The 23,694-nt window shown below is 30.8% G+C and overlaps 1 protein-coding gene and 1 pseudogene across 7 annotated transcripts in view; both read right to left on the bottom strand.

Annotated features, from left to right (window-relative positions):
* The window catches only part of LOC100197483 (beta-1,3-galactosyltransferase sqv-2), a 76,851-nt gene that overhangs the window by 14,660 nt on the left and 38,497 nt on the right, over positions 1 to 23,694 (bottom strand). The window lies entirely within an intron of this gene.
* Positions 2,870 to 6,661, bottom strand: LOC136085099 (zinc finger MYM-type protein 1-like; annotated as a pseudogene).

Below are 23,694 nucleotides of genomic sequence, written 5' to 3'. Positions count from 1 at the left end.
ACGTAAACAATTATTAACAATTATTATTAATAATTGCATAACAATTGCTAATTATTATTATTAGTGATGTCACGAATATTCGGCGACCTAATAAAAAAGGCAATCGTTTAATCGTCTTTCCCATTAAAGTTAAACCATGCTTTAAGTTCAGGTTGTCGTGAAAATAACATTTTTAATAAGTTTAGAGTTTTCTATACTAATTCAATCTATAGCATTTTCTGAAATTACCTCAGAAGTGCAAGATATACCTGAGCTGGTTATTTTTGAACTTTTCTGAATGGTTTGAAGAGTATGAAACTTTTAGGCATAACTGAATCGATGTTTTTCAAAAGGGCTGATTTGCTCAAAACCCGTTTCTTAGAAAACTAAAAAAAACTCTTTATATCTTTTAATATTAAATATGCAGAATTTGTTTAATATATTTTCAAATTATGTGTGCAAGAGTAACATCTTAGTACACTTTTATAATTGTTATAACTTTTCGTTTGTTAATAATTAGTATTCAGAAATTTCGAAAAAATTGCCTTTTTAAAAAAAATCAAATATTTCAGGAAGAAAAACAAATTAAAACTTCTTAAGAACTATAAGTATGTATTTAAAACAATGTTTTAACATGTCAGTAATAAGTATAATACATATATATAAGTTAATAACTAAAATAACTATCAGTAAGCATTAAGTCATTTTATTCTGGTTCTTCCTCAAAGTCACTATCAGGAAGATTTTCACATTCGTGAGTTGGCCAGGAGAACAGCTCATTATAAAACTCGTTGAATTCTTCAGGAATGAATTCTTTCAATTTTTCAAGGTCCTCCACCTTTGCTTTTAATGTAACCTTTTTTATCATGGTCATATACAAAATGAAATAAGTTACTAATAGAAAAGTGAACCTTCTTGTCTTTTTGGGTATTTTTACCCTTGGTTTCTGAAGAAATGCAAAACTTTTTGTAATGTTTTGGGTTCCATGTTTTAAAACCGAAAAAATAAGATGCATCTACTATTTCTTTCACAGTAAACTTTCGTGATCTGGAGCTGCTAATAATAAGCTCTGTGAGTTGATGCATGTGATAAAGACGGTCATGTCTTTTTAAAACTCTTGAAAACTGTTCGACTTTATCAAACCTGCCACTATCTGTCAAGTATAAGCAAAAACGTGATATGGTTTGATTTTTATTTTGTCCACTACAGTTGTCACAAAACAGACGTAATGTATTATACTTTGCCAGAACTAAGCTTAAAAAATCATTTAAAAATGTAGCCACTTCATTAGGTCCTTTTCTTCCTTGACCTTCATGGTACAAATATACATGACTTTTTTCTTCTTTAATGTTGTGTATAGAAAAAATAATGACTGATAGCTGTCTTATGTAGTAAAGTTGTTGAACAGGTATTTTTGGTAAGCTTATTGTCTTCATATAGTCGAGTGCCAATGATAGAATGTGCTGCTCTTTTAAGCCATCTTCGGACGTTTCATGTTTAAAGCATTGTAAAACTTTTTACTCCTGCGCTTATGAACATCTAAATCTGTGCTGCTCTTTTAGCTACATCATTGAGATTTGGTGATTTTAGTTTAAGATTTAATTCTTCACACTTGCAGCAAGTGTCCACTTGTGGTCGCCCAAACCGAAAGTTAAAATTTGCTTTAAAATGGTTCCAAAAAAAAGACTTGCTCACTTTTAAATCTGGATTTCTTTCACAAAAAAGTTGCCACATTGTCTTTATATTTAAATTTGCATTTAGGTAATATATATTTTTTTCCGGAATAATAAGATTCCTTGAGAGGAAATGATCTTATGTAATTACTAACAATGTCATGAACATTCTGAGAAAGACAATTAGTAATACCTTTTCCTCTTTTATCTTCAGGGATTACTCCAATAACCTTAAGGTTCCTTATTCGCCGTAATCGTTTTTCTCTAATACTTAGGACAGATAAAAATCCATTGCAACATATCTCTATGCGTACATTGCCCAAAATCATACGATAGGAGAAACTATTCGGTTGCTTTGGTTTTTGAAGATCCTTTTGATGCGGCACACTTCTTTTAACTTTAATGACATCTATTAATCCTTGAATATACAGATCTTGTTCGTCTTTGCTTTTTATACCACAAAATTTTGAAAAGATATCCACACAGTTAGCCTCTCCAAAGTTGTCCAAACACTTTTTATTGCACCTAAAAGTAGAAATCAAAAAAATTATTTTACAATTAATACAAGCTAGAAAACTGAGTTTCTATTAAAACCCACAGTATTATTTGTAGTTATAAATACAGAATAACAGTGACTTGGCACAAAAGTAAAGAAGGGAAATAGACTATTTCATGTTTTTATGTTTTTCTTTTTAGCGCTGCAACCTTTGTTATACTCTCAAGGACTATGTATAGTATAACGAGTATAATAAGAACTATATATAGTATAACATAGGTAGGTCTACCTACCTATGTTATACTCTCAAGAACTATGTAGGTCTAGGCTTACTATAACAAAATTTAACTACTCAGAGTATGTTTACTATCTGGAAAAAAATCTTAATAAAACATAGGCAATGGCATATTAAATAACTGCGCAAGAAGGGTTTAATATGTAAAACCTGTAAATTATTTACATTTGAGTCAAGTTACTCATAATACCTGTATAAAGCAGGTATAGGGTATATCCGTTTCATACAGATATGATGAGTAAAACCCATATCTTAGTATTATAGCTGGTTCAGACCTAGGGTTATATATATATATATATATATATATATATATATATATATATATATATATATATATATATATATAAATATATATATATATATATATATATATATATATATATATATATATATATATATAGTGACGGTTTTAGCTCAAACAGCGCCCTGGGCGAGATTTCTACGGCGCCCCTAGCTCAATTTAACCCCATTCAAAAAAAAGGCAAAGGGTAAAATAAACAATTAGTAATAACCAATTAAATAACCAATTAGTAATATAAATAACTATTTATTAAAAAAAAAACTAATAAAATTTAGCTTTTCTTGCCTTTCTATCGGCAAACTCTTTTATGAGTTTATCAAAGTCAATTTTTTCAGCGATTTTATTTTCGATTGACAAAGTTGCTAAGTTTGTCAACTTTGATTGGGATATTGTTGATCTTAGATAGGTTTTTATCAACTTAAGCTTTGAAAAAGTCCCCTCCCCACTAGCAACCGTAACAGGTATAGTCAATAATATTCGCAATGCTATCCATACATTTGGATATAGCTCTTGTAAGTGGCGATCTTTAATAAAATTTAAAACAAAAACAGGAGTAACCACATTCTTATCATACAAAAAAACTTTCAGACTTAGGAGTTCATCGCACAACATACTACCGTCAATATCTGACTTAGAGTCCACAGTTAATTTCAATTGGAGATTACTACAAAGTTTGACAAGGTCAGGTTTTCCCGGAACCTGTTTTATATTGTACAAAAAAGACCATGATTCTGAATACTTACTTAACTGATCAAATCTTTCATTGAATGAAGTTAATGTAGAGTCCAAAAGACAGTTAAAAAATTCAACTTTAAATTTTTTTTCTGGGGAAGTTATAGGCTCATCGCAGACAGTTTCTCCAGCTTGACGCTTAACACATCAAACTCTTGATGTGGCTTTAAACACAGGCTCAATTTCTAGTTCTTCGGCCAATTCCTTTGCCGTTAAAATGGCGGATTTGAATCCTGTATTTCTATATTCCTCCAAAAAAGTGTAGCATTTTTTCAACATTTCTGTGCATTTACCAAAATCTATGTCTGATGATTGTAGAGATTTACTAACAACATTAACTTGAAATGTCATACCAAACAACCAACGAAACTATGAAACTGAAATCTTTTAACTGTTCAGCTAGAGAAAAAGCCTCATGAGAGACTTGAACATCAGTTTTTTGATTTTTAATAGCCAAAATAATTAAAGCATCATGGATGGCACTAACTTGATAACGGACTGCTTTAACACTGCTTATTCTTGCTTCCCAACGTGTGTCACTTAGCTTTTTTAAGGTAAATATTCCCAAGTGATCGGTTAGAATTTTCCAACGATGAACAGAAGCTGAAAACAATGTAAACAACCTCTGAAGTACCCCAAATAAAGTGACTGATTTTACGGAAGACTTAGCGGCATCACATAGTACGAGATTGTAGCTATGACAGGCACACGGTACATAAACAGCTAAGGGATTTATTTCCAAAATTCTACTTTGAACCCCCATATTTTTTCCTTTCATGTTCGCTCCGTTGTCATAACCCTGACCCCTACAATTGTTCAATTCCGGTCCGTATTTATTTAAAACATCTATAATAACTTTAGTGAGTCTTTCACCAGTCGACTCATTAACAGACAAAAATTCTATGAAATGTTCTTTCACTGATATTTTATCGTTATTTGATGATAAATCAACAAATCGTATTGTCAGTGAAAGTTGCTCTAAATGAGTAATGTCCTGAGTACAGTCAGCTATAATGGAATAATATTTCGATTTCTTTGCGCGCGATATAATTTCTGACTTCACTTTTGCACCTATCAGTTCTATTAATTCATTTTGTATATCTTTTCCGCAGTAATGGTCTGAAATATCACCCTTCGTAGCTAACTGCAAGTGCTCCTGCATAACTGGATTAAATTTGGCTAATAGTTGTACTAAGCCTAAGAACTTTCCATTATTAGGCGTATATAGTTTGTCGGAGGTACCTCTGAACGCCATATTGTTTTCAGCTAAATAAAGTGTAATATACATCAATCTAGATAAAACATTATTCCATCTTGTTGTTTCTTTTCCAATCAAATGTTGCTCTTGGCAGTCTATTGTTTTCCCTGTTTTTAATCGTAGTTCAGTGTCGATCCATGAAAGATAAAACATTTTATGTGAAGTGCTATTCTCATGAATTTTTAACATTTCTGACAAGTGTTTCCAGTTGTTATATCCTTCAGATACTAAACTCGACGTTGATTTACTATCAAATAGCCGGCAACAAAAACAATAAACTCGATCCTTAGAGACGGAATATATTAACCAACGACGCTGAATTGTTTCGTTATTTGCAAGTTTTTTTTGCTTAAGTCATCTGGTATTTGTATGCACATCGCCAACGGAGTTTGTTGCACATCGCCATCGCAAGTAGATATTGTAGTTTTAGTACAACTCATCTCATCACTTCGAGAAACTTCGTCCACAATATCTTTAATAACTATCTGATCTACTGATGCATTCGTTGTTATTCCAGATGTAGATGTCACAATCAGGTCTTGATTTTTTGTTGTGATATATTTCTCTATATTCATAAACTTTTTTGTTTTTTGAAATTCTTTTTCTTTTTCTGCCTTCCGCTTTCTACATTCTAACCCAGATGGTTTTCTTTTGATAAGATCAACGTATTCATAAGTACTTACAACTATGTAACTTTTCTTTTTGTTCGTAGACAATAATAAAAGACAATAATAAGTTTTTAAATAAAATAACAGTACTTTTAAATAATTAAAATGAGTACCAATCTCGACCAATATAATGATTTTGCGCTAAATTTCGCCCTACCCTAACGCCGCCACTGTATATATATATATATAATATATTTAATTGTATGTAAATCATTTTACATTGAATGTTTGAACCTTACCTGCAAGTAAACTCAGGGTACTTTGGTGGAACTTCGATTTCCTTACTATTTATGTATGACTGTCCCATTAAACGTGTTTATTTTATTTTGTTATGTTTGTACTCACATGGATAACTTTCTTTCCTTTTTCTGGGATTTGGAATAGCAAGATCCATGGCTGAACTATTTATAATACTAACAATAACAACAATATATGAAAAACTATATTTTCCGCATATTGCGCCTAAAAATACCAATCAGTTGGAAAGTGATTTTATTTAAAAGGGCGTATTTGAAGCAAATTCTCCTTTTTAATAAAAACCAAAAACTTTCAGGTGACTTTATTTGTATAAGAAGATAACATTTAAACATACTTTCAACAGAAAATGATGAAGCCATCATAGAGGAACACAAAACATACAAAAAGTGTATTTTGAAATAAAATGTCAAACCAGCCTTTTTAATAAACACTGATTCAACTATAGTTAAAATATTTGGTGTATCAGTCAACAAATAATGTATGCTGTGACACAACCTGTTTATAAATGCCCATAGAGTAGTTGACTTATGCACTACAACAAAGCAGGTCGGAGCCCTCAATTTAATTAAGTGTTGCCGAATATTCGGCCGAATATTCGTGGCATCTCTAATTATTATTAATAATTGCTCACCAATAACATAGTAGACGAAAGGGAGGGGCGGGTAGAACCAAAAGCACAGATTTGAGTGTTAAAAAGCAACAGGTATCCAAAATTAAAAAGCGCTAAAAGATTGGGGATAATAAAAATACAAGAAAAGAAAAGTAATATGAAACAATTAAGACTATGTGAAAAAAGTGTAGACGGCATGGCCTAATTGCAGCTTAATAACTATGTAGGGGAAATGGGGCAAGATGACGAACGTTTCGAAAAACGCCTGTATCTTAGTCAATATCTGTCCCAAAAATTAAAACTTGATTTAAAAGTGATAAAAAATCATTCCGCGTCACTGATGTATCAAAAACCCACTCTAAAAGTAGAAAATAGCTAAGGAAAAACTCATTACACAATGTTAACTCAAATCGTCATCTTGCCCCGCATACGGGGCAAGATGACGATTTGAGTTAACAAAGATTAAAACTTTAAGAAAAGAAAACTCTATGAAGCTATAAACGCCTCAAAAACCATCATCACAAATTCTTTTTTATTAAAAAAGTAATACAAATAAAGGTGTAACTTTTAAAACTAATAAATTATACATTTATATCGGTCAATGCAAAAAAAAAAACAGTAACAACCTAGTAATCAGTTTGAGCAAACTCCAACGCAACAAAATAAAACTATTGTCAAACAAATATTGTATTTCGTAATAAAATAATGACTGAACAATACAAGAATAGCAAACAGTACAAGTAAACTTCCGTTTAATATAGATTACGGACAAGCCATCTTGTCCCGGTCATCTTGCCCCAGGCTAATGCAATCTTTAAAATGAATCAGAATCAGTACATAATCAAATTATCATAGCCTAATACTTCTTGTATGGCTTCCAGTTTAATCAAATTAAATAAAAATTTCTCGCTTAGCTTTAGCTGGTGATGTAGCGATGTAATAAATCAAGTAAAACGAGGATAAAAAGTTTTTTTCTTAATGTCGGAAAAACTTTTTTAATACTTAACTTTCGTCACAAAAATAATACTTTAAAAGAAACCATTGATAAATCTAGTAAAATTAATCCCTTTCAGCTAAAGTCAACTGTTATATTTAGTTTTGCTTAAGAGCTAACTGTAGGTCGTCATCTTGCCCCATTCGTCATCTTACCCCATGTTCCCCTATGTTTATTCGTCATCTTACCCCATGTTCCCCTATATGTTTGTGCGCCTTTCTTAGAAAATACAATGAAAGGCTTAAATGGTATAAGAAATCTGAATGTGAGGATATGTGTATCATTTATAAACATACAACAAAAATATTTTTTTATATACAAAAAAATAAAAGATAAGAGATCGTCCATGAAGTACGTACACTCGGATGGAGAAGAGGGCGTCTGCAAATGGCGTTTTTGAGATGGGGGCAAGAGGTCAATTATAAAAGTAAGGAGATATTAAATTAAAAAAATATCATAAAATGTTCGGTAGGTAGGTTAAAAGCGTACGTACTTTAGGGTGGTGGAGGTTTTCAAAAAAGCGTATAGCAAAATGCAAAGGGGAGAGGCTCAAAATAAAAGCGTGCGTAATTTATGGACGACCCCTAAATGGTTAAAAAGCAAATATATGACCGGCGGTATTTAAAAGAAAAGCAATTGAAATAATGAACAGTGATCGGATTTTAACTCCGTGTATGATGAAACGCCTTATCCAAATAAGCTAAACGCGCCTATACTTGTGAAAAAAATAAATATAATTATATTATGAAAAAAGTTATACATAAAAGTATACACATGTTTCAAAAGATTAAGTTGCGGTTGTCACGTGATTGTAATGTTATCACCCATTTGAAATGGTAGAATCCGTAAAATCGGTACAATTATTTTTCTTCATTCGAGTTTAATTAACAATGTAAAAATTTTTTACGCTGTTTTTTATTTCTAAGTACCTAATTAAGCTTTAGTAAATAATAAATCATTATTAATTAGTAAGTCACACCTTTAGCAAAATGTTTTAAGCAATGTTGAATGGATAATTTATATTACGTTGATATCATAATAAACGTACATCACAAATTACGTTTTTTATGATATAAAACATAAATAAAATTCAGCAATAATAAAAAATTAACGTCATAAATTCCGTATAAAAGTTATCTATACTTCCTTATAAACAGTTTGGCAGTTAATATATGCAAAAAAACTTGTATAGAATTCTCATATGTCGAAAAAAGTAAAGAAGTGATTATAATAAATCTTTACATTAGTCTCCTTTATGTTGTTGTTTTAACAATTTTGAGCATAACAGCTTTTTAGAATTATTATCAATTCTGAACAACATGTTAAGAATTGATAATAAAATATTTCATACTTTTATATCCACTTCTTCGCGTGATTCAATTTTTTTAAACTCCTTTATAACCTCTTTCTTACGTAATACAACGTTTCTTAACACTTTTATAAACACTTCTTGACGTGACACAATTTTTCTTCACTCTTTTATAACCACTTTTTTACATTATACAATCTTTTTATCACTATTACAGCTCACCTTACTACTTCCTCGCATAACCTAACTGAACAACAGCTAGAAATTAACTTTTAATTCCAAAAAAAATGAAACGATGCCGTAATAATGCATGACGTAAATATTAGTATATAGTTCTTCGCTGATATAATAATTACATCATTTATTTAGCACGTCTTCATAATGATATTCTTATAACATTCCTAATTATCAACAATTCTTTGAGGTTTTCCTTCTTATTTTTCGCAAGGTTCACCCCATTCAACATAGGTGCCGTTGCGATTGTTTTTGTTGACGTCAAAGCGACTTAATAGGCCGGGTGAATAAAAATGACAATTGCTTTTACTCAGTAATTGGTCAGCTTTACATAAATAAAAACTTGAGCAATTTTGCTTAAGTTTTAATTCAAGTAAAGCTGAGCATTACTGAGTAAATTGCTAAACTTTACGCGAATAAAAATTTGAGCAAAACTGCTGATGTTTTTATTCATGTGAAGCTGACCAGTTACTGAGTTATAGCAGTTGCTCATTTTTATTCACCTGGCCTAATCAATAGTGATAATATTTAACATTAAAATTATACAAATATATTTAACAAACAGATAGCAATTTATATTTTTGCTTTCCTCTTTAAAAAAACAAATAAGATATAAGAAAATCATTCTTTTTAATGTTGACTTTTTTTTTTGCTTTGCCTTATCCAAATTTTCCGCTGAAAATAGCAGCCACTGTAAAGATAAAAATAAAAACAGTTCGTAAATTATTTAAATAGTTAATTTTTTTTTTCCATTGAAATTAATTTTAATTTTCTATTTTTGCAGTTTTGCTTTCTTTGTTTTTGAAAGTTAGTTTTTTCCGCAACGCAACGCCTAATAAAAGAAAACTTGCGAACAGCCGTGACCAAGTTGTCTACAATAAAATACATGGAGTGGAGGAGATACCAGACAAAGAACCGCTCGCGTTTCCTAGGAAGGTTTGTATAAGTGCATTAGGGTGTCTCAAAACTTTTTTTTGAAAATTAAAATGTGGAAAAGTTCAATCATTATCAATATGTATTGTTAGCTTATAGTGAAAATTTCAGCTTTCCAAATCAACTCTAAGGTAAAGAAGATGGTTTTAGGCAATTCCTATATAATCGAATATTATATTGCAAATTTATATTTATATTATAACAATTTTTATATCACGAGAATTTAGCAAACATATCTTTTATTTTATTTAAATGTTTAAATAAAATTATTTGTATAATTTTTTTTAGTTATTTACATACTTTTATACATAATACATAACAAAAATCATTTAAAATAATATAATAAATAATTTAAATAAGATGTTAGAAAATAAATATTTGTTTGCTGATTCCAGGGCCGACGACACGATTTTCGAAGTGGACGGGCACAATCGTCAATTTTTAAAAAAGTCCACTATATCTAGAATTTTCTTTAAAAAATAAAGATAGTCCTTTAGAAAAAAGTGGACCCCCTGATTTTATTTTATTGAAAAATTAGAACATCTAATTGTGAACAATTAAAACACTAGGTTGACAAATTTTCAATTTTCTCAAATAACATATTTGATATATAATTAACAATATTAGTTTTTTTTTTACAATTAAATACATTGTTGGCTTTTACAATACAATTTTCCATTTTAAAGGTCAACAAGCAGTGGAAAAGTCTTTACTTGATTTTAAAGGTCAACAAGCAATGGAAAAGTCTTTACTTGATTTTAAAGGTCAACAAGCAGTGGAAAAGTCTTTACTTGATTTTAAAGGTCAACAAGCAGTGGAAAAGTCTTTACTTGATTTTAAAGGTCAACAAGCAATGGAAAAGTCTTTACTTGATTTTAAAGGTCAACAAGCAGTGGAAAAGTCTTGATTTTCTTCAGTCTCATAGACTACATCAAACAAAGTTTTTTTTTAATTAGGAGTTAACTTGTTTATTCTAAGAACTTTACCTGTACACCAAAAATATTTTTTAGTGTTGACTTTCATAATTTTATGTTGAATAAATTTCCCAACAAGATAATTAAGATCATTTAAAACATTAGGCAAGATGGTTAATTTTTGTTGATTGGCTAACTGAGACAGTCTTGCAATTTTCTTCAATTTTCCACATAACTCTTCTTTTTGTTTCAAAATCAAAATATTTCATTCTTTTCTTTCTTTAAGAGAAATCTTTCTCACAATGGGCTCTGGAAAACTCCTTTTTCTAATAATTGATTGCAAATTACTGAATAACTCATAGTTTATAAAGTCTATTCTCTTACCACCAAGCATTTTAGTTTTGTAAAAATATTTAGGTTCACATTTTGTTTCCATAACATACCTATAAAAATCTCCTAATATTTTTTTGGTTTTTAAGGAGTCACCTAACAATACATATTCATCATCTGCTTCTTTTGAAGTCAACCACACCTTTGTTCTTAATTTTAACAACTTATTTAACAATTTAGCTTTTTTAAAGAAAGTTTTATTTTCAGCTGCTTTTTTAGCTTTGTGTTTTTCAGACAATCTTTCACTCATTTCAAACTTTAATTCTAAATGGTGTTGTTTGCATTTATTTTTCATTTTATTAAAGTTACTTGAAGTTTTTTTAAGCTGAATAACTCATAGTTTATAAAGTCACACTCATACAAAGTCTTTTCATCCAACCAGTCTAGTGTTTTATTTTTATACCACATAGTATAAGCTTCTATAGTTTGTATTTTGGCATTAGGTTTTGTACGAATTAAAAGATCTAATACAGCAAAGCTACTTTCTGACGATTTGTTTGTTGTTGGGACATTCTTTGCAGACTTACTTATATTATCAGAAGATATTTACCTCCAGGAAGTTGATAACCAGATTGTCTTTCAAGAACAACCAATAAAGAATAACAAATCACTTTGTTTGCAGTGTTAAAATATTTAAATCAGTGTCAGCAGTCTCTTCAAATAATATATCATTCAAAATATCTTTATGAATATTAACATCACTTGGACTGAATATAGGTGTTTTCGAAATCATAATTGATGATGCATTTTTAGACAACTCTGAAAGTTTCATTTTTAAGGTTAACAAAAATGGATTCAAGAATACTTTTTTGTGATTCAATTATTTGTCAAAGTGGGCCAATAATCATTTTATCAACTAGTCCAAGAGCCCGCACTTCTGCTAAATATAAATTGTTGCTAATATCTTCTTTAACTGCAAGTAAAAGATTATTTAGATTAATTTTGAAGAAACTCTAAAATATCCTTGGAATGAAAATACAAAGTTGTAGCATTATAATAAAGTATATTAAATTTGTTACCAACAAAGGGTTCTAGCATACACTTACTTTGTCCTTTATCAGCAAGAAATGCATTAAAATACCCAGCAACTCCGGCTTCATCACTCCCCCTAACACGAAAGGCTTTACATGCAGTTCTTATTAATCTAGTGGCGCCTGATTCTGCAGTATTGAATGAAAAAATATTTTCATAACTACTGTTTAAAACTAACTTTTCAAATGATTTAATTTTTTTATCAGTATCTGTTGCAAAGTTGGTTAGTAAATTCACAAAAAAAGTTTGACATTTCAATGAAATCAGTTTGCTCACCTTTTTTTAAACTTTCTCAGTTCTTTATAACTTTAGGCAGTAATTTTTTTCTCAAATCTTTAAATTTTAAATTAAACAGTGGATTAACTGGCCCAAGATCAGACATGGCAGTTTTAAAAAAACATACAAAGTTAGAAAAAATTTTTTCCTTGCTGCTATTATTTAAAATTTTTGTTTTGGTTATCACATTAATAGTATAATCTGCATCACTTCCAGCCATTTTAAGTAATACAAAAGATAAAGTACTTCCACTTGTGGTAGTAACTTGGAAATTTTGAAAATGTCTATGGTGTTTAGTGATACCGTCATTGTAAAGACAATTGCTTGAATTACTTTCTACAGTATGTATCATTTCTTCTCCAACTTGAAGCTGAGCAAGTGCTAATGCTTCAGTCATAAACCGAGATTTTGTACCAATTGAGGGAAGCTTTTCTATATATAACTTTGCTAGTTTTTTCAAAACAATTGTGACAACCTCATTAACTTTATTTATGCTGACATTCAAAGAAACTTACTTCATAATAGCCTCTCTTATATCATTAGAATACCTTCCATTTTGAAATGTTACTATTTTCCGATCAAGGAGAAGACAATTTAAAATGTTCAAATCTTTATTTTCTTTGTATAATAATTTTTCTCCAATGTTAGGAGAGTCAATGTCTTTTTTTGTTTTATTTAAACTATTAGAAGAAAACTTTTCATGTTTATTTACTACCATGCTATACTTCTTGTTTGCATAATACAATTTTTTGCATGCAATTCTTTTTTCCTCATGAAGGAGTGCAACTTTTTTGTCACTTTTTTCAAGCCTTCCTATCAAAAGTTTATCTGTTTTATTAAGGTTTGTAATGACTTTATTATAGTAATCTTTCAATTCTTTTATTTCCTCGTTTTGTTTTTAGAATCGGATAAAGCAAATTTTAATATTTTAAAACAACTTTTTGAGGTACTATGTTTCAATTTTACCCTTTGTTTTACTGTTCTCACTTGATGTAAATACATCAAAAAAGTTTTCTGAAATAGGCGGTATTAAGGACATCGGATTATATATTCTTTTTTTAATGTTTTTTTCTAACGATTTAAATTTATCTATAACAATTTTATTTTTGTTGTACAAACTCAAATTATTTTCGGTTACTGAAAACAATTTTGAAAATCGGCTTCTAAAATTTGAGTACACCGTTTTCAAAAATTTATCATTCAAGCATAGATACCAATCATACAACTCTTTATGATTCATTATACTGAAGCTAATTTTATACAAATATTGATATCAATATATTTAATAATATAGTAATAAGCTATTATTATTTTTGCCGAAATTTCGAAGTAATATTAAAAAGGACGGAAAGGAAGAAGATGGGATTTAACAGGTTTTCAACTCTAATTTAAAATTTCGGCTGAAGTACCGAAAATCAGTCAGAACTTGGTTTTTTTAAAAGGTATTTTAGATCAACCAATTCATCACAAAACCAAAAAAAAAAATACACAGAAACGAGAAATGGTTATATATTATTTTAAAGGGTGCTAGAACGCAAGTAAAATAATTTTAAGCTAAGATAATTACCAAAACATTATTAAAATTGTTCCTACAGTCAGATAAACATTAAAAAATCTAGCATATATTTTATGAAAGTATAATCATTTTACTTTTCGTCAAAGCTTGACGAAAGTCCTCTACTCAAAATTGAGCAGCAAGACTGGTATTTAAAACTAGAATAGAAAATCATGTAAACGACCAGGAATTTAACAAATTGCATTGGCTGAAAATTAGAGAACGAATATAATTCAAGGTCCTTTTAAGAATGCACAAATTTACAGGGTGCGTAAAGTTTTTTAGGATACCCGTATATGTGGCTGTAATTTATAGAGAACAATTTTTTTTTGCATAGATCAATAATGGAGGACTATAAAGTAAAAACTAAAAACACAAGAAATGAAGAGACATGCAGTTATCGTCGCTATATGCGCGAAACACACTGATTTAGAAATCTCCAATTTTCTCAACTGCGCCGGATTATTCGTACATAAGGTTCGTCGTGAATTGGAAGCATCAGCTGGCGATGCAGAAACTGTTGCAGAACGCAAAAGACATGAGGAACATTCGGACACTACTAAAAATATACAATTTGTCACTTTCCACAACACTCCTAACATTTCGGGCTGAACAAACGTTATCTACTAATAAACCTTCAACTATAAATGTGCATAACAAAAATCTTCCGACTTCAAATTTGCAGTTTAATAGAAAAGATACCATTATTGTTAGTGATGAATTAGAACCTGAACCTAGTACTGCCCGTTCAGAAATATAGAATTGCCCCAGCCCAACTGCAATTGCAAACGTAGAATGAAATTCTGAGTTCTGAATTAGTCGGTTTGTACAAGCGACAAAAACGTAAAATGCTTTTCATATGAACAAGATGCTGAATTGAAAGAAAAGAAAAAAGACAATTTAGAACAGGAGGTGAATAAAAAGAAAGCTTACCAGAGAAGAGTAAAAAAAGCAAGATAGCTGAAGAAAATAAAATTCACTTCTTCATTTGAAGATAATCCAGAACTAAGAATAACTCTAAATGTCAGAGACAAGCCTGATGGGCCAAGATTCAAACAAAATCAGCCTTTAGTATTTGAAACTATTGTGAATATTGTGAATATAATATGTATGGATCAGCATCTCATGAAAAACGAAATAGTGATGTATATAGAAGCATCAAAACGTTAGACCAACTGGCTGAACAGTTGAAAATTAATGGCTTCACAACCAGTAGAAGTGAGCTTTAACTTCGTTTCTTACCAAAGCGCAGTTCATCTTTTGAAGGCCAGCGTCATGTATCAACGGTACCAGTAAAATTAATTAGAGCACGTAAGGATGAACACGCTAAACATATCAACGACTTGTTTTGTACTGCTACATTAAGGCGCTTATAAGAGTTAGCGTCCATGTTATAAATGAATGAAGTGTTCTTTTTGAGTCAATATGACAAAGCTCGTGTGCCAATTGGGTTTACTATTACCAAAAAATAAAGTCCATTACTTATGCACATTGAGTAGACAGTCAGCTTACCTGACTTAGGTGATGGCTGCAGAACACAAATTAATTCCATCGGTGTATGCTGGAATTTCAATTAAGTCTAATGGTCTCGGAAACCGAGAAGCAGTAGGATATACCAATCTATATAGAAATCAGATCAGAAAAACACTCAAAATCAACAGCATTCAGCCATGGAATTGATTTTCAAAGATTGCTTACACTCAATAAGTTTGAAATCATTACCAGAAGTGGTATTGATCGATTGGTTAAACCAATTTTTGACAGTTGATGGTGGCCCCGATAAGGGTCGAAGAACCCAAGATACCAAAAAGTAATAAAGGTTGCAGTACACCACTTTATCCAGCATGATTTTGATGCATTATTTCTTGCTACTAACGCTCCTGGAAGAAGTGCATTTAATAGAGTTAATGGAAATAATAAAACATTACTAAGTGGTGCCATTTTTCTAAACAGAAACGGCATCACTTAGTAAAAACTTGCTGGATTAATATTACCACATGAACATTATAGTAGCCATCTGAACGAGAGAGGTGTTTTAATTGATGTCAATTCAGGGACCACTCTTGCTGAAATTTGGTCAAGTTTGATAGTCGATAATTTTCCATTATTGGCAGAGTACATTGAGTCCACAGAGTCTGAGTTACAAGAACATCTCCTCTTGCCAAGGGATAAGAAGTGTCACATACGAACGAGCCAATATCTTACGCAGATTGTAAAACAAAATGACAATAAGCGCTGTTTGAAACCAAGAAGTTTCTATTTCAGTGTGATAAAAGACAGATTTCTTCAAGTTGTTCAAAAAGCGAAGGTCCTAAAATTCCACAACGAACAACGGACCCAGCATACCATCAATTTCCATTTCTGTTTGCAGCATAAAATGTAAAAGGTGACGACGCCCTTCCCCGCTCTTCAAGTCCGCATCGGTTAATTCCACGACTTGTACTGTCCATAAATATTTTTCCTTGGGATACTGGCGTCAACGCCTTTCCAGTTTATTCCAAAAAGAAACATTTTTATTCACCATCGGAAAATACTTTTTGCTAATTTTTTAATTTTAGCAAAGTTTCATCTTTTATTTGTTATAATTGGTTCAAATAATATTCAATTACTATAAATATTTAAGTTTGTTATAAATATTTAAACTTATATTTAATTGTTAAAATCATTAAATTTAAGGTTCATTTTATTCAATTATTTCATTTAGAATGTGGAATAGCTGCGAGATAATAGTTACTTTATAGTAGTAATATAAAAAAGTTTCAATTACAAATTCAATTATTATATTTAAATATATTAAACTACAATTGAACATTTTGAAAATATTATATCTTAATGATTATAAAGTGCAATTTTGTAAATCACTAATTAATTAATTGATAATAATTTAATAATAATAAAGATAATAAATTTCCTTTATCATTGCTGGCCATTGTAATTTTTTCATTAAACATATATACATGACAATAATTTTGAAAAATATTTTATATTTAGATGACTATCGAAATTAGTGATGTCACGAATTTTCGGCGACTTGATAAAAAAGGCAATCGTTTAATCGTCTTTCCCATTAAAGTTAAACCATGCTTTAAGTTCAGGCTGTCGTAAAAATAACATTTTTAATAAGTTTAGAGTTTTCTATACTAATTCAATCTATAGCATTTTCTGAAATTACCTCAGAAGTGCAAGATATACCTGAGCTGGTTATTTTTGAACTTTTCCGAATGGTTTGAAGAGTATGAAACTTTTAGGCATAACTATAGTTAAAATATTTGGTGTATCAACAAATAATGTATGCTGTGACACAACCTATTTATAAATGCCCGTAGAGTAGTTGACTTATGCACTACAATAAAGCAGTTCGGAGCCCTCAATATAATTAAGTGTTGCCGAATATTCGTGGCATCTCTAATCGAAATAGTGCAACATTTATCCAAAAGGAGGGGAGGGGGTCATCAATTTGTGACGTAATATTCTAGGGGAGTCTAAACTTTTGTGACACCTTGTGACGTGGGGGAGGGGAGAGGTCAAAAATTGCAATAAATTGCGTGACGTCGTTTATGGACGGCCCCAAACTCGGAATCAGAGACTTATTCGAGGAAAACGTCTCTTGAACAAGCTTAAGCATCCTGTAGTTCCTGACATGTTATGGTTTTTTTCTGACGAAAAAATTTTTGATCAAAAAGCCAATTGGAGAAATGACAGGTGGCTATGCTCAAATCCTACAGAGGTTCCCCGTGTTATGCACACGAAGTTTCCGCGACTGTCACGGTTTTAGGAGTTGCGAGCAACGAAGGACATGTTGTGCCACCTCACTTCTTTCAACCGGAGCTTCGGGTGGATACTGCCGCTTACATAGAGGTTTTAGAAATTGTTGCAAAACGCTGGATTGATAGTGTGCATGGGGACTGGCCATATGTATTCTAGTAAGACTCTGCTCCTGCACACAAAGCCATGACGACACAAGATTGGATGACCGAAAATTTTTATGACCACATCACCCCAAACTTATAGCCACCCAGCTCCCCGAATCTTAATCCCCTTGATTATTACATATGGGGCGCAGTTGAGAGAGAGACCAATAAACATCCCTATAACACTATTTCATCTCTGAAGAATGCTATAACAACCACAATGATCAACATGAACGAGGAGCATTTGATTCGGGTATGCAGTCGTTTCCGATCTTGGATTGAGTCCGTTATTGCCGCTAATGGGATTTTATTGAATAATTATATAGTCTAAGAGTCAATTAACGTTATGTAAAAATTTCATGGAATTATAACAAATTTTGCAAAAAATATGAATAAATAAATCTTAGTATTAATTTGTCCTCAAATACCGTACGCACCCTGTATTATTCTGGAAGCACCAACGTCATTATGCAATTTAATTCACTACTCAATGTCAGAAAGAACATTAAAGGAAACAAAATGCAGCAATCGTTTTGGTAATCGAGCATTATCCCACTATGGTCCTAAACTTTGGAATATACTTCCAAATATCATCCGTGACGAAAAAACAACTATTTATAAGAAAAAATTAAAATCTTATTTAATGATGAATGGTGAACTATTCCACTCTTTAATGAACTATTTCACTCTTTAATTTAATGATGAATGGTGAACTATTCCAACTCTTGAAAGTTAAATTAAAATCTCTTGAACATTAATATTAAAAATTTTACTAATATAATAATTTGTTACACAGCTGAGCAAGTGTTTTGCCAATTTTGTCCGCTATTCTGGGAAAACACAGTAGCTGTGGGTAAACATATGTATTTATTTATTTTCTAGGTTGTCCATAAAAACAGACAGCAAATATCCAAGAAAGTTACAAAGAAGTACCTGCAGAACATCTAATAAGTTTCAATATTGTCATCACGTTTTTGTTTTTTTTAACTCAATTTAGAACTGTTATCTGAAATAAAATTGTCACAAAATCTGCATCTTCCTTATTCTATTAGATATATTTTAAATTGAAACAGTGTTTTGTGAGCGATTTAATTTTAGAACTATCTATATTCAGAACTTTGAAATATAATATTCGGGAAAAACTCTATTATATAGAAATTACCTAAAACCACTTTCTTTACCTTAGGGTTGATTTGCAAGGCTGAAATTTTCACTATAAGCTATTAATTCATAATAATAACGATTGAACTTTCCCACATTTTAATTTTCGAAAAAAAAAAATTTTGAGACGCTAATGTGTGCATATATCTTATACTGCTGATTTACGTGAGCAGTATGACGTCATAATGAAATAGCCTGCTGCCGGGGGCTCCAGTACCTACATCGACTGACAAATAGCCTGACTCGCAGTGTAGTGCTGCTACATCGACTGAGGGTTTGGGATGGGGCAGCAATCTTTTCATTCATTATTCTTTGTTTTCTTCTTTTTCTAAAAAAGCCGTATGAATTTAGATAAGCAAAAAAAGTGAGCAAGTGCTCACATAAATGTGCTATAGTAGATATTTATGTGAGCACTTGCTCACATAAATATCTATATATATATATATATATATATATATATATATATATATATATATATATATATATATATATATATATATATATATATATATATATATATATATATATATATATATATATATATATATATATATATATATACAGCCCTCGGAATTAGAAAAATAAGGTCGGCAATAATTTGCCGACCTTTATCTGTGTAAGTTTGGCATCAGGTCGGCACAAAAAAATGTATAACAAAAGTTTGAAAATGAGGTCGGCGATTTTCAAGACTCGCTAGTGCAACATAGAGCTAACTTTGAAGCTTTTTTAAAAAAACGAACCAATATAGCAGTGATTAACTAGTGATTTTCCAAGTTCTTTCGGAAAGTTTAATGATAAAATTTCCATTTTCATATTTTGCATAGAATCGCGTGCTGAACCTTAGGTGCTTGTTTGTTGATTGTTCTTAAAGTTTTAATTATTCCACAAAAAGTCAGTCATTTAATAAAACTGGTGTTATTTGCACATATCTTTGCAAATCCAATGGTTACACCAATCATGACGATAATCATTCAAAGGAGGATGATTACAAGCAGTCAGATGAACAATATTAATCTGAGTCTGATAACGATAGTAATATGGGCTAGATTATTATTTTTTTCTTTATAAAAATCATTTGTTAATTTTATATTTTCTGACATTGGACTGCGAGATAAACATTATCAGCAGTAAAATAAATGAAACAATATCTCTGGGTAAATTACAGTCCTTCTTTAAAGCATAGCACAAAAATGGCAAATTAATCATTTGCCATTTTTGTGCTAGGCTTAACAAATTATCTTAACAAAACAGCAAAAATATAAAGGCTAGCCATATCATAAAAGCAAAAAATAACAAAAAAACCTAGGCTAGCCATATCATAAAAGATCAAAATTTTAAGATACTTTGAGCAATTTACTAAAGAATACACTAACAAAATGTAAAATTAAAAACATAACTAAAGAAAAGAAGGAATAGCTGTTTATTTGCTAGTTAATAGAAACTGGTTAAAACTAAAAGATGGATTTTATAAACAGCAAAACTTTAAACTTGATTATCTAGTTTTTGGGAACCCTTTAGGATTAAATTAGTTTCTTTAGCTGATTTAATCCCAAAAAGTTATTTAGGTGCTTTAAAGAGTCTTATAGAGCACCGCGGTATAGCATTTAACCAGGAAGTTTACGCCTACCTCTCTACCAATGATGCATATATGGCCAGAGGAGGCTACGAAAAACGGAGTTCAGTCCAGAGGCGTAGAAAGAATTTTTTGGTGTTCGAGATAGGTAACTTCCAGACATGGAGCAAACTCCAAACATTTATATGTTTATACTTATGTCAAATAATGAGGGTTTGCAAAAAATTGCGATGATTGGAGGCTGGGAACAAAAAAGCCCCAAAATTTTCGCCCCCCCCCCTGCCCCAAACGTGACAGCAACAAGTTGATGAAGTATTTTTTGTACTATTCTTAACTAGACTTATATTCATCTATAAATTTTAGATTTCATTTTAAAATATTTTAGCGTTCAAAAATTATGACCATATAAAGTTTAAACCCCCCTTAATTTGAGGGAGTTGCAAATTTTATATGGTAATAATTTTTAAACGCTAATAGATAATATTATGAAACTTAAAATCTATCGATGAATATAAGTCTAGTTAAGAACAGTACAAAAAATACTTCATCAACTTGTTGCTCTCACGTTTGGGGCAGGAGGGGGCGAAAATTTTTGGGCTTTTTTGTTCCCAGCCTCCAATCATCGCAATTTTTTGCAAACCCTCATTATTTGACATAAGTATAAACATATAAATGTTTGGAGTTTGCTCCATGTCTGGAAGTTACCTATCTCGAACACCAAAAAATTCTTTCTACGCCTCTGCTCCAGTCTGAAGCCAGAACTCTAACCACTAAACTCAACTACTACTAATTCATCCAATAAGGTTTTCAAATTGATTAAACTATTTCTTTTTTTTTTTAATTTTTAAATATCATTAAAACTTTAAAAATAGAAGTAGAAGGCCAACTACAAGGAAAAAGTTGCTTTTTTAAATTTTCTAAAAAAATAATTAGGAATAAGCTGTTAAAAGAAACTAAAGGACTGCACAATTTTTACGATCGTTAATCTCTGATTAATCAACTTCGAAGCGCGGTCGTCCAAAATGGTTTTCACTAAACTATTTTAAAGCATTTGATGCTTCATGGTAGTTTTGGCACACGGTTTCGATACTGCTTCTTTAATTTTTTTGTTATGCATTGGATTGGTACCTGTTCTTTTTTTTTAATATTTTAAATTATTGGCACCAAATTGTTTTATCTGTTGTGAAGTGCTTATTTAATCGCAGAGCCTGTTAGTACAGAATCGAGAAATTTTTCTGCACACAAGAGCTGATTAGAACACATAAATAACCAAAATAAAAAATGTAAGTTTGGCTCTGTTAGTCGATACGTGATTTCCCGCTAGTTAAGGCCTACTATGCCCACCATGACTTTAAAACCTGCTTTAATCGTTGCTCACTTTACAAATTCTTATAGCAAAAAATCACTTCTGTATACCAACAGCGGTTACTTAGGGGAGAGTGGGGTAATGACGAAAGCGGGGTAACTCTGAACATGGTCAAAATGGTATGATAGAAAAAAATAGTTGATTTCTTTTTGCCTGCTGAGAGGGTATCCCATACTTAGTTCCAGACATGCAGTATTGTAGTGAAGCTGTGCTCGTTGTTCTCATTAAATTGATCCTAACTTTTTCTGATATTTTTATGTAATTTTTTGCTCGAGAAACATTCCTGTTGAAGCTACTAAGGGTATAAAACCACTCCTTTTGTTGTTGTTGTTGCATAGTACCATAATCTAGGAGTTTTTAACACTAGATTATGGTACGTTTTGAAAAGTTTCATGATCTGCCCATTGAAACCGGATTATTTATTACAGTTGTAAGGCCTAGCATATCGTGAGGTTTTGTCTGTGATTTCTGCACTTATTACAATTAGTGTTTGTGATTACCCAAGGTGTGTTCTAAGTCTTTCTTAGCAAATATTTTGCTAAAGTAATTACAATTAGGTACGTTTCTTTAATTCTTACATTTAAATATTTATAATATACTTACATTTTTAATTTTCGAATTTGTTAAATAGATGGAAAAATCAGAATTTCCTGTAATAGAATATTTCTTGTAGAAGACAATTTAATCTGATGCCTTAAATCACAAAAATCAATTTACATCCAACATTGGATTAGTATAGGTAATTTTAGCAGAAATTTTTACTTTAAAGCCCTAAATTTAAATTTAAATTTAAAATCTGCTGAAATTTTGTCACAATACATAAAATAGGGTAAAAATAAAATATAATTTATAGTCTAAATTTGTTGCACTAACAGTTGATAAAAAAACATTGGTTGGCGAAGACGCAATTGTATAATTTTTAGTAAAGTTACCAGACCTACATCAAAAGAAAATACTTGAAATGAGATGCAATGCGCAACATTTTTCAAATGAAATCAACAAAGCGTCGTGGGCAGGACCGTCCCGAAGAGATTTTAATGGAGGGTTTGTGGTGACATATCTGTTTTTGGCCGACTAAAGCCAAAAAAAATTTTGCCGAATATTCTAAAAATAAAAAAAAAAAGTCCTCGTTAGCCGTCATTTGCCGACTGTCAACTATAGATCCAATTTTGCCAATTCCAATGTCCAATTTGCCGACTAATAAAGTTCGTAGGGGGGCCACGACCAGGACTCCCTACGGGACGGTCCTGGTCGTGGGCCAATTGATGTAGTAGTAATAATAACTTCAATTTATTCGAACATTAAAAAAAATATGTTTCTGGAAAAGTATGTTATTTTACAAAATTTTTGTTTTTTAAGTGTCTTTCTTGTAAATGAGATTAAAATTAAAGCAGTTATAAATATAATCAAACATATCAAACTTCGACTCTTGCATTTATGGTGTTTAACAGCATGCAACAGTTATAATACAAAACATGAAACAGTTTTGTATTATAACTGTTGCATATGCTGTTGACCACCTAACACTAAACTTAAAACAATACAAAAAACTTTTTTGTGTTTTAAGTTTAGTGTTAGGTGGTCTTCATGGTGCTTACTACTATCATAAATCTCTGTGAGCTTCTGGAATAATGAAATACTTCATTAAAATACAAATACCTAAGAAAGCTTCTATGATTCTTTAAAAAATTTGAAATTTTAATTGAAAAAAATAAAAGTAAATAATGTGTGTAAATAAACTATGCATATTAGTATGAAAATATGTGTGTGTGTGTG

This window comes from Hydra vulgaris, chromosome 09 (genome assembly GCF_038396675.1).
Source record: "Hydra vulgaris chromosome 09, alternate assembly HydraT2T_AEP".
NCBI lineage: Eukaryota > Metazoa > Cnidaria > Hydrozoa > Anthoathecata > Hydridae > Hydra > Hydra vulgaris.
This window is presented reverse-complemented; position numbering and strand designations above follow the sequence as displayed.